The sequence below is a fragment of the Mus musculus genome, chromosome X (assembly GCF_000001635.26).
Source record: "Mus musculus strain C57BL/6J chromosome X, GRCm38.p6 C57BL/6J".
In the NCBI taxonomy this organism is placed as follows: Eukaryota; Metazoa; Chordata; class Mammalia; order Rodentia; family Muridae; genus Mus; species Mus musculus.
Window position 1 is genome coordinate 11,419,461 of NC_000086.7, and position 18,003 is coordinate 11,437,463.

Here is an 18,003-nt window from a genome sequence, read left to right on the forward strand (position 1 = left end):
TCTCCCTCCCCCACCCTGCGGCCCTCTGCAGGTCTCCTTGAATCCATATGTGGGTTTTGGCTCTGCTCGCAGGCAGGGGATTTGAGGAGCGGTTGTGTGATTTGTACAGCTGTCATTAGGGTAATTGCACGATATTTTCCCAAATTTCTCCTGCAGCTTCAGGCTTGCTTTCCAAACTTCCTGCCTGCCCGTTAACATGGGCTCTGGCGAGAGGAGCTGGCTCGGAGCCTTCCCAGCAGCTGCTAACAGCACCCAAGGGCAGTCTTCTCAAATATTCCCATGGGACCAGGCACCAGGGGTTGAGAGGAGCGACCCAAAGACTGAAGGGTAGCAGCTCCTTAAAAGTCACATTAGTGGTCACTGCTGATCATCCTTGATTCCACTTCCTTTCCCAGAATGGAAAGAGACCCAAATTAGCCCGTTCCATAGAGAAAGCAACGAAACCTTCTTAAGACACCAGAGTTTGGAAAGTTCCTTTGTTGTATGTACTGCAAGAAGGATGATGGACTGAAACCAGGCATCTCATTTCCCAGCACCCTCCCAAACCAGCACTGCTCACACTTGGCACGGCTCTCAAGCTGGCTAATGACCATGCCCAGAGAGATGCTGTAAAAATCAGGGAGCTGTGAGGGTCTGATGGGGGTGGGGAGGTCAGGGTGGGGTTGGCAGTATTTCCTACAAACTCAAAGTCATTTAGACCCAATGGTAAAGGACTGCTTCTACCTATTCTCAGGCGAAGCTGTCCATCCTCTTTACACTGCTCTGGCAAGTATTTAATCTTCTGGACTGACTCCTCTGGCCTGTTAAAATATGCACTCATGAGCAGGAGACATAGTTCAGAGGGTAAAGAGCATGGCCTGCAAGGCTGATGGCCTGAGTTTCATTTCAGGAAGAGATTACAAAGTGGGAAGAAGAGAACAGACTCCATAAGCTGCCCTCTAACCGTCATGCACATGCTGTGGTACATCCATGCCCACATTCATACATCACACACACACACACACACACGAGCATGCATGCACATGTGTGCACATTCACACACATACAAACATACACTAATAATGGTAAGTCATTTTAAAATTAACAAATAAATATAATGGCTACCCACACAGACCTGCACACAAGAATATAAGCAAGCATGTATAAACATGTACATACCAAAAAGCAAGAAAATACCTTCTCTTTGCTGCTTGTGTAGGGTGGGGGAAACTGGGGAAGAGAAAAGGAAAAGTCTGAAATTATGAACCTATGAATGAATAGAAAAAAAAGATGCTAGGAAGCCCAATATAGCGCAGGAACAATTTTTCCTAGTGGGTTCTCTAGGTTAGAACAGCCAAGGAGATGACAGACTGACGGGCTGGCACTCAGCCTCGGGGGCCATGTTCCTTCTGACCCGCTGGCTGGGGAGGGGGATGCACCCTGGAGAGCCTCGTCACTTAGCATCGCGTCTGCTCCGACATGATGCCTCCGAGTAATGTAATTTATATTTCATGCACAATTGAAGCAGCTAATGGTGTAATTCTCCAAGGGGGAAACAAGTTGTTATAGTGTTAATTACATTGCAGGCGTGTTGCCTCTCCTTTGCCCCCCCTTCCAGTGTTCCAAGGGAAGTTACCAGGTAGCAACTGAGTGGGTGTCCAAGAAGGTTGCTTTGTCAGGCTCCAGGATGTCAGGGCTGAGCAGAGGCAAGAGAGCCATGGATCTTTCCACTCCCTTCATCCCTCTGGTAGTGATGCACTCGGCTTATATTGCCCAGTGGCCTGGACTTCCTGGCCCCTGAGTAGTCATATAATCTTGCTGAGTTGCAGAACCTCATCTGTATTCCCTGGGATACTGCTTGGGAGGGCACAGTACAGATGATTGTGTGAGAAAGGAAGCAGAGAATGGTCAGAACAAACCAAACACAGACTAGATAGCAGCAGCAGCGGATGCAGCCATGGGTGGCCGCTGATGGCAGAGTGAGAATCCTGGCTGTGCCTCACACAAGGTAAGCAGCCCTCGATTGAATTGCCTCCTGATGAATCACTTTTCCAAAACTGCGGAATATTTTAATTATTGTATGTGTATGTGTGTGTGCACATATCGCATGTATGTGTGTGTGTGTGCAAGTGTGGGGAGAGCTGTTACAGAGGACAATCTCAGGTGTCATCGTCTGGAGCAAAATCTACCTCCTTTGAAACGGGGTTTTTTGCAGTTCACCAGGTACTCAACATTGGCTGGGCAGTGAGCCTCGGGGATTGTCCTGTCCCCACCTCCCCATGGCTGGGCTTAGAAAGGTAGGTCACCACGCCTGGCAAGTTTATATGAGTTCTAGGGATGGAGTTCAGGTTGTCAAGCTTTTAAGGCAAACACTTTTCCAGCTGAGCCATCCCATAGTCTCAAAATGGGGCTGATATATTAGCAGACTTGGGTGAGTATTCATTGTATCAGTAAGTACACACTGTGGAGAACACTGGTGCATAGCTGGGTAAGTGAGAGGGAATGGAGTTAATTTGTCATAAGTTCTGGCATTTTCTGTGACGTGATAGAGAAGTCTATATTATTCTACATTTGTGGAAGCCAAATTGGCTAAAAGAGAATAAATGTTGTGTTTTCTAAAAGGAAAAAAAAATAGGAGAAAAGCAGATTTCTCAAGAATTATGAGACCATAAAGTTGAGGAAGTTTTCTACAAAGAAATTTAAGTTGACTATTAGAGAGACTTAAAAAAAAGGAGGAAGGAACAGGTGGATTAGGAGAGAGAATCATAGAATCACTACATGCAAACCAGGCCAAACAAATTTTATAACTTTTTTTTGTTTGTTTTTTAGTTGAGAAATAAGACTGTGCTGCCTGGTGGAGGTGAGAGAAGTTATGCGTATTCTTGATCTAAGCAAGCATTTTTCAAGAGCTCACAGCTTTCCTTTATAGAAAACACCAAAATGGGCTAGCTAGTACTATAATTTGCTGAGTCATAGCTAGTTGAATAACTGTATGCATGCGTTATGTGGGTTTGGTCGTTTCTGGTACCCACTCTTGCATTAGTCAGGGTGGACTAACTACTCTAACTCCTACATCTAGTGTCCTAAACAGTAAAGTTTTTTTGCTTACACACCCACAACCTATTACCAGCAAGAAGGGCCTGGTTTTCCCATGGTCATCTCTCCACAGGGATCTTTCCGTCATAAGATGCTGCCACTCTCAACATATGACTGAGAAGGTTTCTGGAAGTCAAGGGTAGAAATGCTAGGTATCATCTCCACCCACAATGCCACTGATCAGAATTCAGTCACATGGGACCGAGGGGAGGCTGACCAATGAGATCTAGTCAGGTGACCATCAGTGAGCATTGGCAGTGTCTTCTACAAGTGTCCCTCTCCACTGATGCCAGTCTTCGGGGAACTCTGTAGTGACGAGCCAGACTCCTCTCAATCTGTCCTGAGCATCATTTTCCCCAGTGTCTCCGATGAATATATACAATGGGCCAGATTATAACTGTGGATCAACCATTTTCCCAAGTTCGCCCTCTTTCCTCCACGTGAATGATTCTCTAGCTTGCTTTCCCACAATTCCTGCGTGGAGAAGGGAGACAGCAGACTCTTGTAGGAAATATGATCCCAGCTTAAAGTGTGGACTTTTCAAATCCCCTTCCCTGGTTAGCAGCCAGGTGCAGTGTGGACTTGGCTGGCTTTAGACAGCAAGAAAAGTTTGTTCAGCAAGTTTCCAGGTAAGACAAAGCCGGAAAGAAAAGCTATTAAGATGGATGAAAAATTAAGCCTCAAAAGCCTTTTGCCGAACTTAGTCAAGAAAATTAAATTGCATATGTCTGGGACCCAGCAGGGGCCATTCGCATGCTCTGAAAATTTAACTGAAGTGGCTCTAAGGGCAGACTGCAAAGGTGGGGGCAGTGTTGAGGTGTTGGGGTACACAATGAGGCATGATGAAGCATCCAGCAGCTTTTAACAAGCTCCGCCCTGAACCAGCCCTGGGAGCAAGCGGCTTTGCCCCCATTCAACAAGGCAACTATGAGAAAACGACCACTGGATAGGGCAGGAGTTGTATATACAGAAATGCTACTACTGTTATCGAACTTGGGGGGGTCACAGCCTGTGCCCCAAGTCAGATCTGGCCACCTGTCCTCACTAAGCTGATTAAAGGAACCAAATTAAAAGTGGAAAGCAAGAAAGGATTTATTCAGTGTGCCCACATTCAGAAGAGGGACAAAGAGATCCAGCAGGGAAACCCCCAAGTCAGCCTTTGGGGTTCTTAAGTGAGATCAAAGTTTAAATAGAAGGCCAAGGATTTGCAGATCTAAGCAGTCCCAGCCAAGGTGCGATCCCGCCCACCATTGACCCATCATTCATTGTCTGGGCTTCAGCTGCATCCTGTAAGGAAGTCTGACACTGTGTGAAAACTCTTTCTGGGAGACAGTTCATCCCTCTGTGTGGTGCCTTTCCCTCTTCCCAGCAGGAGATTCCTGGGGAAATTCCCATTTCTTTGGGACCCACTGTTTCAACAGTCTGATAATCAGATTGAAAGACACAACAGGGCTCTCTAGAACATCTTCCTTTCTGCCAAGTCGGTTACACAGACACTGCCAATGTTATGAGTTAGAAAGAGAGATTTGAAGTGATTCAGACACCCAGCCTCACGCTGCTCCCTCCCTCTTTAAACTCTTGTGGGTGCTTCTCATTGGTCACAACCAACTAAAAACCAGAGGACCTGGGAACCTACCAGGTCATATAATCCTCACAAAGCAGCTAGAACAGAGTCCTGAGAAGACAGTAAGGAGCGATATAATGATGATGATAATAATGTAATAGCAAGAACTAGAAGAAACACAGCAAGCTAGTGGCAGGTGGGGGGGACGGACTACCCAACAGGCTTGTATGGCTTGAACAATACAAGCCTACCTTTTGCATTCAATCCCTAGGACTCACACCCATGGAACAAAAGAGATGCCATAGCGTGCGTTTGTAATCCCAGTACTCGTCCACAAACATATGGACCACATCCAGTTTGGTATTCTCCCCCAGCATCCTCCCTCTCTCATTCCCCCACAACACACATTTTTAAGCTAAAAATTAAACGAAAGTCAGTAGGTCAGTTGCATAAAAATGAACAAGACACATTTTTAAAAGCTGCAGAAGGAATCTAGTGCTATGGCTCAATAAATGTGCAAACATCAGGCCCTGCGTTCAGATTGCTGTCGTCCATGTAAAAAGCCAGGAGCAGTAATCCACTGACAACCAGAGATGGCTGGAGCTTGCTGGCCAGCCAACCCCATCAGTGAGCTCCAGCTTCAGTGAGAGGTTCTGTCTCATTAGCTAAGTTAGAGAGCAATTGAGGAAGGCATAGGCTAACATAGGCCCCTGGCCTTCACAGGCACAAGCAGGGTACACACACACACACACACAAAACTTAGAACGAACAGTGGCTGAAGAGAAGCTGCCTCAAGGAAAAGACTATACCTTCTCCACGTAGTTCCAGTGCAGGCAGGAGAATTCCCCTTTACAATATCCCTCCATCCCTGAAACACCCACAACTGTCTGACCACTCACCAAGTCCTGTGGCAAAAAAGTGACCCTTCACAGACTGTTCCTTCCGTTACAACTGCCTGCTTGCTTGACCATCGTTCCCTCAAATTGAAGGGAAATCTGTTCCTTACTGGAGTTTTAAGATGAAAGCAGATGCTCCAGCAGCCCCATCAAGCTAGACTCAGCTACACATTTCAATACACTAATTAAAAGGATGAGATAAGGGGAGGGTGGCATTAGAGTAAGGAGATGGTAGAATACATTGGATAGGAGCCGAGAGAGGGTGAACACTGGGGGTACAATGGTCTAAGAACAGAGGAGGTAGGCAGGCAGGGAAGAGAAAGAAGAGGTAAGCAAAATGAAGAAGCCCTATGGAAACTTGCTATTTCATAAGCTTATTTTAACTTATAACTTAAAATGAGTTTGAGCCAGTGGTGATGGCGCACTCCCTTAAACCCAGTACTCAGGAGGCCGAAGCAGGTGGATCTCTGAGTTCGAGGCCAGCCTGGTCTACAGAGTGAGTTCCAGGACAGCAAGGGCCACACAGAGAAACTCTCTTAAAAATCCAAAAAGATTCAAGAGAGAGAGAGAGAGAGAGAGAGAGAGAGAGAGAGAAAGAGAGAGAGTTTGTATGATAGCTTACATGGATGGATAATGGTTCTCCTAGTGGCCCTGGGTTATTAAATGAAAATCCGTATGTATAGGGTATCTGTTGTGTTTTATACAAAGATAAGGAGAGAAGAAAAATGTTTGGTAGATGTGTAGTCAGGTTTGGAGATAGGGGATGCCTCTGCAGGCTCATGCTGAGGCATCCCTTCCCCCTAAGGGACAGCCATAGGATGGTATAGTATAGAGTAGAGTTTATTTAGGGCATAGGGAGGCGAGTTGAGGGAGTAGAAACATCAAAAGGGAGAGAGGGGGAGGGGAGGGGAGAGGAGAAGAGGAGAGAGGAGAGGAGGAGAGAGGAGAGGAGGGGAGGGGAGGGGAGGAGAGGAGAAGAGGGGAGGGGAGGGGAGGGGAGGGGAGGCGGGCCATGAGCATGTGGAGAGAAGGGGAGACTGGAGAGAGGGGGAAGCAGGAGCAAGAAGACAGAGCAAGAGCAAGAAGGCAAGAGAGAGGAGGCGGCAAGCAGCCCTTTTAGGTCAGTCAGGCACACCTGGCAGATGCCAGGTAACTGTGGGGAGGAGCCTAGACAAAATGCCAAAAATGTTTTTCTAAGAGTTGTTGGCCAGCCTGGCAGTGGTGGTACACGCCTTTAATCCCAGCACTTGGTAGGCAGAGGCAGGCAGATTTCTGAGTTCAAGGCCAGCCTGATCTACAGAGTGAATTCCAGAACAGCCAGGGTTACACAGAGAAACCCTGTCTTGAAAAACAAAACAAAACAAAACGAGTTGTTGGCCAGGTGTAGGATATTTCTCTATGAGCATTGGCCAGAGAGTCCCTGGAAGCCCCCCAAGCAATATAGGACATTACTATTGCTCTCATTTGTCCATCAGAACTTGGTGGTAAGACCTCATTGCTGAAAATACCACAAACTTTAAACACAGGACATAGAGTAATAAAACTGGAGCTGAACTGGAAGCATTATCTCTCCTGTATAGCTTTCATAATGCCAGAAGATGTTATGCAGGATGCTACATCATTAACAGTCTTAATTGTGAATCCTGTGAAATACAATAAAATATGCCTGCTTGACCATTATAAGAGTAACTGATCAGTGCCTGATTAGATTTGAGGCGGGTTCCACAGGAGGGCACTCACACTGGTTCTATAAACTTGTTAAGAACCCATGGCTGGGGAACTTACAAGACCTTAGCAAGGAAAGTTTCTGCTATTGTTTCCTAAATGGTCATGGTGCAAAACTGCCTTCTGAATACCCATGCTTGTAGCCAAAGAATACTTTAATGCTCAGCCTTCATCCGAGATGCTTCTTGCTGCATCAGATGGAGATAATTCCTAAGAATAAGTCATAGTGGAGTGCTTGAACCTGAATGCGACAACAGAGTCCCCACCTCCAAGGCTCAGAGAACATCAGTGGAGATGAGACGGATGGGGTGTAAGAGCCAGAAGATGAGAAGATGTGCAGCAAAAAAAGATAGTTCCTGTGCAAAGTCTTTATACTAATAAACTCTCTGAAGCTGTGGCTCTCTGCACAAGACCTGTACAAGATTGGGCCCATTTACATTTCCTCCTGAAGGAGAGAATGGCCCACGAGGCTCCAGAGCTCCCTGAGGGATTATTGGCAACTCAGAGTTTGCTAGAGGAGGCAGTGATGCTTTCTTTAGTGGAACAGCCACAAGAAGTTGCCCTTGCTACTGTAAATAACATCCCACCCATGCTTGGCAAGAAATAACAATCCAACTCAGTGGGCTACACACAGAAAGAAGACGGGAAAATAGGAAGGGGAATGGTGGTAAAGAAGTTTCCAAGTTGGAGTGAGATGAGAGTAGGTGGAAGGTGAAAATGACTAGAACTCATTATGTGAATGTATGAGTCTGTCAGATACTATTTAAAATTGTAAGCAATAATAATTCATTAATTAAACTCTTTTTAATGAGTGTGCTGGAAAGTTTTATGTCAACTTGACCCAAGCTAAAGTTATCTGAAAGGAGATGTCCTCAATTGAGAAAATGCTTCCATGAAATCCAGATGGACAGCATTTTCTCAATTAGTGATTGATGGGGGAAGGACCAGCCCATTGCCTCATCTGTGTTTGTAGTCCTTAATTTCATTAAAAAAGCAAGCTGAGCAAGCCATGAGGAACAAGCCAGTAAGCAGCATCCCTCCATGACCTCTGCATCAGCTCCTGCCTCCAGGTTCCTGCCCTGCTTGAGTTCCTGTCCTGACTTCCTTCAATGATGAACAGTGATATGGAAGTATAAACTGAATACACCCCTTCCTCCCCAACTTGATCATGGTGTTTCACTGCAGCAGTAGAAACCCAAAATAAGACAACAAGTGACCTGAGTAAGGGCTGGGGATATAGCTCAGTGGTCATAGTGGTTGCCTGGCATACACAACGCCCTGGGATCAATCCTCAGCATAATATAAACCAGATATAGTGGTGTGTACCTGTAACCTTAGCACTTAGAAGATAGAGGCAAGAGGATCAGAAGTTCACCCTCAGCTTCAGATTAAGTTTGATGCCAGTGTGGCTTGCATGGGACCCTGCCTCAAAAGAAAGAGACCAGGCAGGGTATGGTGGAACACACCTTTAATTTCATCACTTGGGTAGGATCTCTGTGAGCATGAGGCCAGCTTGGTCTACATAGCAAGTTCCAGGACAGCTAGAGCTAAATATTGAGACTCTACTCTTAAAGGAGAGAGGAGAGTAAAAGAAGGTGAAAAGCACAAAGAGGAGATTAGGTCAACATGACCTTGTTGGCGAGCACAGTTGGAAAAGCAACACAGTTCAGTGGTAGAGCAGTTGCCTAGCACTTTTGAGACACTAAGTCTAATTCCTCACACTGTTTAAAAAAAATGGGGAGAGTCTAGTGCTGTCAAGCCTGTCTTTAAAGAACTCACATAAAATAAAGAATCTACAGCAGGAGACTACCTCCAGCCTTCCTGTCTTTATTTTGCAAGTAGCAGTACAAGTCCAGGTGTGGTCTGATTACTACTGTCTCTCTCTTGGTTCTGTAAGGTGGTCTGAAGTTCTTATTACTTGAGGGGATGATCTAGTTCCCCGGAGATACAGCTTTGCATTTAAAGATAATTTTCCTCATTTCTGGGTGGTCCTTCAGCTTGCTGCTACACAGGGGGTGGCTTTGTCCCTCCATCATAAAGGTGTTTATCACTCTTGTAGTTGCTGGAATCCAAAGTGACTTCAGGTTTAGGGCAATGCCTAGAGGTCTTGAGGTGCCTTTTGTGGGGGTCTTGAACAGGTATAAAAGCTCACAGCAAGGAAACCTGCACAAAAGCCTCCCATCAGGGCACCCCAGTGCCTAATTCCTGGGTAGTAGATGCATATTGTATTCTTTGGGAGGACTGTCAAGATTTGAAGGAATGTTGAACTCCCAGAGGGCCATGAAAACCTCTGTAGAAATCTAGAGAGAGGAAAGTATGTCTAAGTGGAAATGGGGTACCTACCATGCAGTGTTAAAGTCTGAAACTACCCAGGTGTAAGTCTGGGTGATGTGTGCTTGCTCTGAACCATTTTCCTAGTGATTTTGCTGGGGGTGCTTTGAAGAGCCAAGGGGCTAATTGATTCTTAAGGAGCTCAGGGCTCTTAACTGTTGTCTGACTGATTCCATAGCCAGAGGCCCTGAATCAAGGATTCCTAGGAAATGGCTTGCTACACAGCCTTGACTGGCCCCAAACTCACTATATAGCTCAAGCTGGCTTTGAATTTACAACAGTTCTCCTGCTTCTGCCTCTTGAATGCTGCTATTACAGTCATGCAGCACCATGCCACTGATAAATGCCCTCGCCAACCCCCAGGAGGACAAAGAAGGTAGGGCTGGGGGCCTCAGGGGAAGACCAGGCTCAACAAAAGTCTGACATAAGTGTAGTTCCACAGTTGATAACATAGAGACAGAGGCGGCCAAACAAATGACATATTCACCAGGAGCATGAAAGTTGAAGCACACCCTCCCAGACAGACAGCAGTTATTGGCCCTTTGCAACTTGAAGGCAGCAGGAGTCCTCAAGCTCTGTTGCTCCAGGCCAGCAAAAGAAGTTGTGGCAGTTCCCTGAGAAAGAAAGCTGTCCTACAGAAAGCCCCGAGGCTGAGATCCATGGGCTAAAGGCAGCTAGCAGCAGGCATACAGGAAAATGGGAAAAGGGTGTTGCACAAAGAAGATCCTGGAGGCCAGAATTGCTTGGGAAACTTGTTCCCTGCCCTCAACCTAGATGTTTATCTCTCCTGTAACATCCCTCCGGCTGCTGCTCCGGGCCTGGGATGTCATGGAGAGCTAGATCTCTCTGTCTCCAAGGTGTGCTGCTTCTCTCCCACTCACCCCCTCGTCCACTTAGGTTTGCATTTGGCTTTCACCATCCTCCCAGGCTGCTATAAAATGTAAGACCTATAAGCCCCTCAGGTCTGCAGAATTTCACAAAAGGTGTTTGAGATGGGAGTCACGCCACCAATAAAGGCACCCCCTGATTTTCTAACTTGTGCTTCTTCTTTTGTTTTGTTTTCCTTCCCTTTCTGCATTTTTCCATCCTTTCAGTTCATGAACACACACTGTCTGCGATTCCATCACAACTTCCCATCTCCATGTTCCATAGGGTTCTGGCAACTGTGGCAATGGGGGTGGTCTGTGGGACATGGCAGAACTCATGGAAATTGTCTGAAGTTTTTAGATGGTTTCTGACTTTTGCTTTAGAGGTAGGTGTAGGAGGGGAGCAAAAGACATCACAGGATCCAGGTGGCCAATGTCCCAGAGATCCCCTAGCTGTACGCTTGGGGTGCCCACAGCACAGCCCTTGCAGTCCAGATGGATATGTTATGGACAAAATGTCTATGGGTCCCAAATATATACACTGAAGTCTAACCCACAGGATGCTTTTATGTGCTGCAGCCTTTGGGTAGCAATTCAGTTTACATGAGACCCTGAGTGTAGGTCCATGTGATGGTATTGGTAGTGAAGAAGAGGAGGGAGAGGGGAGAGGAGGAGAAGGAAAAAGGAGGAGGAACTAGAAGGAGGGGAAAGAGGGAGAAAGAAAAAAGGGAGAAAGAGGTGCTGCATATACATACTTGTTATGCACAAGTATATTATGTTCATATGTAGGTATGTCCTGAATTCTGCTCTATTACTCTCTGCATTATCCATTTGAGATAAGGTCTCTAACTGAACTTCGAACCTGCCTGGCAGATAGCAAGTGAGCATTAAGATATAGATCTTTGGGTGGGTGCTGGGATCCAAGCTCAGGTTCACACACTCACACAGCAAGTGCTCTTACCTAGGTGGTCTAAGGGGATTATTACCTCTCTCTGCTATGTCTTCTGTGTCTGTAAGATAGTAGGGTTGTAAGGATTTGATGAGTTATGAAGCATATATAGAGTCATGTCTAACACATACCTAAATACTAGGTGAATCCACTATAGTTCATAGGGTAGTTAGGCTTGCCATTGAGTAGGGTGGCCTCGATGGTGTGGAGCATTAGCAGAATCAAAGTGGAGTCACTAATGCCAAACTCTACCAAATGAAACCAGGCAGTTATGGAAAAGGGGCTCTCCCACATTAATATGACTTACAGAAGTTATGCAAAAAAATTCCTCAAAATCCCCTGTATCTCAGATAAGCCACTGTTGGGAAGTAATATCCCTAATCATGGTTGTGTCCATCAATAAGCTCACAGCAACTCCTGAAACAAAGGTACCAAGAACCAGTTGTTTTTTTATTTGCAGGGAGTAGACACAGACTTCTTTCCATCTGCAGGCTTCCCCTTGTGTCAACCCTCGTGGATAAACCTATGGTCCACCGTAGCACACATACTTGGAGTAAACGTTTGAGAAGAGAGTTTGAGAAGGTAGGGAACAGTTAGCCAGTGGTATGAAGCCACAGCCAGTCTTCCTAAGCTTGATGCCCAGAGCCTTCGTATCCACATCCAGGACTTCCCATCCCCACCCCAGGATCCCATAGCTCAGAGGCTTAGGATGCAACTCCTAAGGCCCCTTCCTGACACCATATGTTTATAGCACTCCAACCCTGCCTACCCAGTTTCCCTTTCCTCTGGATCAGGCTCTAGGAAGCACTTGCTAAAACACCACCCTCAATGTGAACCCTCATCTAAGGGTTTGCTGGAGAAGCTCCCCTCAAAGTTTATTTTTATAGAAAAAAGAGAACAGAACAAGAGTTTCGCATCATCCGAATCCAGTATCAGGAGGCAGCTACTGAGCGCTCTTGAGTCGGATCATTAAAGGAGACAGGAGGAAAGGATACCATCCCCGCAGCAGGGAAATGGACTGCAACAGAGCATCCCCTGGAGGCTTGGCTTCTGGGGAGTGTGCATATGTATGTTTCCAACCTGCTCAAAGAGCCAAGCCATGAGCCAGCAGAGCACAGAGAAAAGCTTGGTGAAAATAAACCGTGTAGCTGTGAGGAGAGGCTGTCCATTCTGACTGCAGTGTGGGCCTTGCTAGCTACCTGGCTGGGAACACCTTCAGGGCAGGGAAGATGGAGTGGAGCCCAAGGTGCTACTGGGACCAGGAAAAGGAAAGCACTTCAACACGATTATGCTGGGTTCAAAAACTCCTATGTGTGCCTGGGAAGCCAGGCGTTACCGGAAGCCCTGGAAAGTGAGAAACTGAGAGGAAGGCAGACAGGGGAGAGGGAAGGAGGCAAAATGAAGAAGCGGGAGCCAGACACAAAGGGACGTTTAAAGAGATACAGAGACTGAAAAGGAGCTAGTCTGAGAAACAGAAGCAGGGTAAAAAAAAAAACAAGAAAAATATGAGGATGGTGAGGAGAAAGCTCAACAGAAGGAGATGCTAGAATATGCTCTTGGAGAAACAGGAAGTCCCCCAGATGTGAGAATTGTGGCAAAACCCCAGCCGCCCCCCCCCCAAAGAGTGTTTAGCCGGAGTCTAACAAAATCTTCATGGCCCTGGCGGCCAAGCCCAGCCCTCTGCCCAGCTGCTTCATGCCACAAAGCACTGCTAGGCCTAGCCTAGGTCCACCCTCCCTGACCTCACACTCCTCTCACCAGAGCCAAGCAGAGGCTTCCGTCCCCTTGGTGAGCAAAGGCAGCACAACCTGCCCTCCCTCCCTGGAGCAGAAAAGGCCTCCTTAGCAGCAGGGTTAGCCCCAGAGAGGGCCCTGTAGGCTAGGCACTGTCAGGGAACTTGTTTTCCAGGGAGCGGAAGCTGTTCAGATATGCCATGAGCAATTGCCACTCTCCTCACCTCCCCCAGCAAATTATTCTGCTGGAGTTTCTCCCAGCATTCGGAGCTGTGCTGCTGTAAATGCCAGAAATCATGTACATTAAGCCTGGAGTGACGGCGGGCTTATGGATGGATTTACCTTCAAACAGAGGCCGCGGAGGCACCCAGCGTGGGGGGCGGCACTTTATAGATGCTGCTCTCTGCTTGCCGAGGCCTTAAGCGGTCGAGTTGGCCATGTAATCAATTTCTCATGTAGGCCTGGCTCTGGGCCATGTGCTCCCAGGCAGAGCTTTGGGACACAGCCCCTGTACCTACATTCCTGGGGTCCTGGTCCACTCCCCTTTGGAGAGGAACTTTTCCCATCTGTCTGAGGTGCAGGCTGCCGGAGGCTGGAGAATGTTAACACTAAGCAACAATGCCTGGGAGGTCTGAGGTCTTTACAAAGCCCTTTCTCAGGGCTTCTTGCAACCCTCAACCCTAACTTGCTGCTCTAAGCAGGGCCTCCTACCTTTAATCCCTTCTCATTTCCAAATCTGAATTAGAGGTTTCCCTAGGCTGTTATGCCCTGAACCATCTTGTCCTCCCCCTCCAAGTTCATCCCTTATATATGCTAATGCTCCTCTCCTCTGGAAACAGAGGCCCGAGTCACAGTGTACAGTGTTTGCTGTTTCTCCCAAATGATTACTTCTCTACTCCTGTCTCCCTATCCCTCTTAAGCCTAGTCAGCCACCCCTCACCATCTCCCTTCAGCTCTAACTTCCCAAGATTCCTGCTGCATGAAAGTCTCCACTCAGCCCTCTAGCTAGCGCTATGAGGCTTTGTCCTAAGCGGCTAAGTGTCCCCGGTGTTCCTAGCAGGAATACAGGCTGGCTCATGGATCCCCTCGCATACTCTGTAGTTTCCAGATATCTTAGAGTCCTCAGCCGTTCTTGTGAGGTGACTTTGACACTATTAATGGAGAAGTGAAGTCTGGGTTCCCCTTCCCTAAGTCTAACTGTAGCAAGAGTAAGCCTATATGACTTTCAATATCTGGTCATAAAAGACAATATGGCTTCTGGCTGGTTCAGTAGACTGCTCAGAATAGGAGCTCCCATGGGCTATGTCTCACTATATGAGGTCCTCAAGTTGTGACAAAGCCCAAAACAGTCGATGCTAAAAGAGTACTCAGAGGGCCTGAGGGAACCGCTCAGCCAGTTTCTCTCCCCAGGTACTGCAGCCCCAGCTCCCTTCTAAGCAGCCACTGTCAGAGGTCCCTGCAGAGCCCATACAATTTCTGACACACAGAAAGCGGCGGGAGATAATACAATGGCTGGTTTTGTTTCAGACTGCTAAACTGTGTGGTGATTTGTCACACAACAACAGGGAATCAGAAGAGCTTTCATGTCCACAAAACCAGTTTTCAAAGGTTAATGAGTCTTAATACAGTAAAAAATACAATAAGACATACGGTAATGCCAAAACAAGGCGCAACAATCCAATCTTTCTTTAATCATCAAAAGGCATTTGCAGCGTTGCAGAGCACAGCGTGTTGAGTATCAATTCTCATTGCATGGCGTCCGGGGATCAGAGAGAGGTGTCTAAGCCTCCACAGCTCCCAGGCCCTGCATGGGTTCATTCACAGCCCCACACCCTGGAAAACACACGTGACCACGATTGTCTGGCCACTTCACTCCTAGGAAGGAAAGAACAAGCAGAAAGCATGGAGGCAGAATTTGTTCCCCAAAGCAATTCCCACGCATCATCCATTCCAACATTTCCCAGCCTTTCTGGTGCCAAGATCTGTGTCCTCCACCAACCTAAGGCATTTAGGTAGTTGATGGTCAGGGACGTGGGGCTCCTTCCTTTTTCTTCCAGACGTAAGGACTGCATTTCTCCTTGGTCTAAGCAGTGTGCTGAGAGGTTTACAAGCCTTCACTCCTTCTTAGGTTCTGTCTCAACTTTTCCTTCTCACTCAAGCTAAAGGACCTGCGGCTGAGCGGCAGGCTGACAGCAGAGCCCATGGTCTGCAGGTGGAGAGCGTCAGGAGTGACAGGGTGTCATCTGAAGCAGCTTACTGGGCTTTGCTATGACCTTGTTTTACCTACCTGTAAAATGGGCTGGTTGGGAAGGCTTTCTTCAGGAGGCAATGTTAGGGTTAAATGACTTAGTATAAGTAAATAGCTTAGAGAAACACCTACTGGGTTCAGGCACTACAGAAGTACCACCCACCACTGATCACTGCTATTGTCTTGGGATTCTAGGCTACTGGCTTTAGCAGGTCCTGTTTAAAATGTTATCAGTGGTCTGTGAGATAGAAAATTTACCTTTCTTTCCTTACCTCTCCTCAGCCTCGGCTCTGCACATGCTCACACGCACACCCACACCTACACTCAATAATTGGTCCTTGTTTGCCACAGGCCACACCACGGTAATGCATTAGTGAGGGAGGAACAAGCTGCTTTATCTTCCTCTCCAGGCAGAAGCCTGTGTGGGGAAGATGGATGTGGAGCATCCGCCTGCATTGTCAGAAGAAAACACACATCAGGGAGGGCTCCCCAGTGCCTGGAGAAGCAGATCAGGGACTGTCCCTGCAGCCCTGCCCTCTTGAGTCCTGGAAGGCCTCAGAGGACAGTCCTGTGGGTTGCTGCTACTACTGCCCCTCGTCTTAAGCTCAAATTCTCAGTGCCTGTGGCTTCTGCCAGCCCCTGTCCTCAGCTGGCTGTTGAGTCTGCTGCAGGCTTGCTGCCGTGGACACGGTCTCCAAGGGGACAAACACAGTACATGTCAGGCAGAGGAGCGGGGACAGGCAGGAGCCACGGTGATGAAAGACACACACAGCAATGCCTTCCAGGAGCAAAATGAACCTTTACTCAGATTCCTGTCTCGTGGCAAATCTGACCCCAAGGTGGCTCTGCTGGGCCAAGGCTGTCCCTGAGTGAGTTAATCCAGGAAAGCCCTGCTGTCTACACACAACTGGAAAGACCTCAAAGGCCCAGCGGGCCACGCCACTAGGACACTCACCATGCAGGGCATTTACAGCTGGCATTGAAAGGTCCTGGAGGTCCATTGCCAAAAGAGATTAATGTCACAATAGGGGAGTATTTAGGAAAGAGATGAATCAATCTTGTTTGGAGGGGTACATTTAGCCAAACAAAACCAAATGCTTTATCACTGGATTCGTTTCCCAGGGTTGGGTTTGGTTGTGAGTCCTTTGACACGTATTTATGGAGTGACAACTACAGGCTAGGCATTGCAATTGGCTTGAGTCCTCCTTGTTCCAGTAAAGTTCTATGTCTAGTCCTCTTCCAGAAGGCAACTTATTGGGAGGTAACTGTACTGGAAGTTGGAGCATCTGTGAGAACCTGCCTTTCGGGCTTCCAGCATTAGGAGACAAGACAGCGAGCTCCCAGGGCCCCAGCTGCAGGGCTCTGAAATCTACACTGCCTCCTAGGTTAAAACTATGTAGCTCCCACTGAATGTGCTAAGCTTATAACAGTGTGTGGCACTGTGCAAAGACAAGTCTGCCTAAAGGAACTAGAGTCTTTTAACAGCTGGCTTTGGGTTGACCCAAGTCTCTAAAACTTGCTGACTCTTCTGTAGAAAGCACAGTAGTCTCGGATGTTGATGCCTGGTGCCCTCTGTGCCCTCTCTCTATCACTCAAGTACAATACTGCTTTTTGGCTCACCCAGCCTTCCCCAACTCCCATGCATATTTTCCTTAATCAAACCCATGCCCACTCAGTGCTACCCCTGCGTCTGTCTCTCTCCTCCATCTGCAAAGTCTGTTTCGATGGCACATCCTGTTGCTTTTAGCCAGGGACTCTTGAAGAGGATTGCACTGTTATCTACCGGACCCTTTGAAGAGCCCCGAGGTGGCCCATTCATTAAGAGCCTCTTCATGTACTTTGGATCTCCCTGATGGCTTCTAGAAACTGTAACAACTTACAACATTCCCAAGGCTCCTGACTCTGGTTGCTCTCAGCAGATGTTGCTGACCCATGGTGGGGAGACACTTGACATCAAACTCTCCCATCATGTTTCAAGAGCCTTTGATTTATTAATATAATTAACAACTATTGCGCAGTGAGCTCATTGCCCAGTGCAAAGCTTCCTCCTCACATCACTTCGTCTAGTGCCTGACTCTGGGCATGCATTCCACCAGTGAGTGAAGCAGTCCCGCACCACTCAGTCATCCAAGCAGAGAGCAGATGCCCTTCTCTAAATGACAGTTCTATTGCTTGCTCACCCTCGGTAGCCCCTCCTTCTTCACGAATCCGAATCAAGACATTTGCAGGCAGAACACAAAGATCAGATCTCAGAAAGTGCAAGCAGTTTCCCAAAGACAACTGCTACCCAGGTTGAGAAATTCCAGGCACATGGGCGTAGTAACAAAGTCCAGCTTGGCCAGGCCTTGAAGATGATGTATTCAACTCCTCTTTTTAATCCTATCCTGTTTTACGCTCCCCCAAGCCATTTCTTTCCTATGTGTGTCTCGGCCTCGTGGTACTTGAAAAACAAGGCCTCTGGGCTCTCATCCAGGACACATCCTAGGCTTCCTCTGACCCTCTGAACCTGATCCATCTTCCCCAGCCCCCACATGAGGAAATGTTCTCTCTAGCTCACTTGGAGATGCGGCTCTACATACTAAACAGAAAGCCGCCCGCCGGCTGGCTGGCTGGCCA

General features: G+C 47.5%; 1 long non-coding RNA gene across 1 annotated transcript; it reads right to left on the reverse strand.

Annotated features, from left to right (window-relative positions):
- Positions 1–14,802: 14,802 nt before the first annotated feature.
- On the reverse strand, positions 14,803–17,749 carry Gm34138. Its single transcript, XR_386894.3, has 3 exons — positions 17,568–17,749; positions 15,660–15,837; positions 14,803–15,014 (listed from the first exon to the last, which is right to left on the reverse strand). It is a non-coding gene; the product is annotated as a predicted gene, 34138 (long non-coding RNA).
- Between the last annotated feature and the right edge of the window lie 254 nt (positions 17,750–18,003).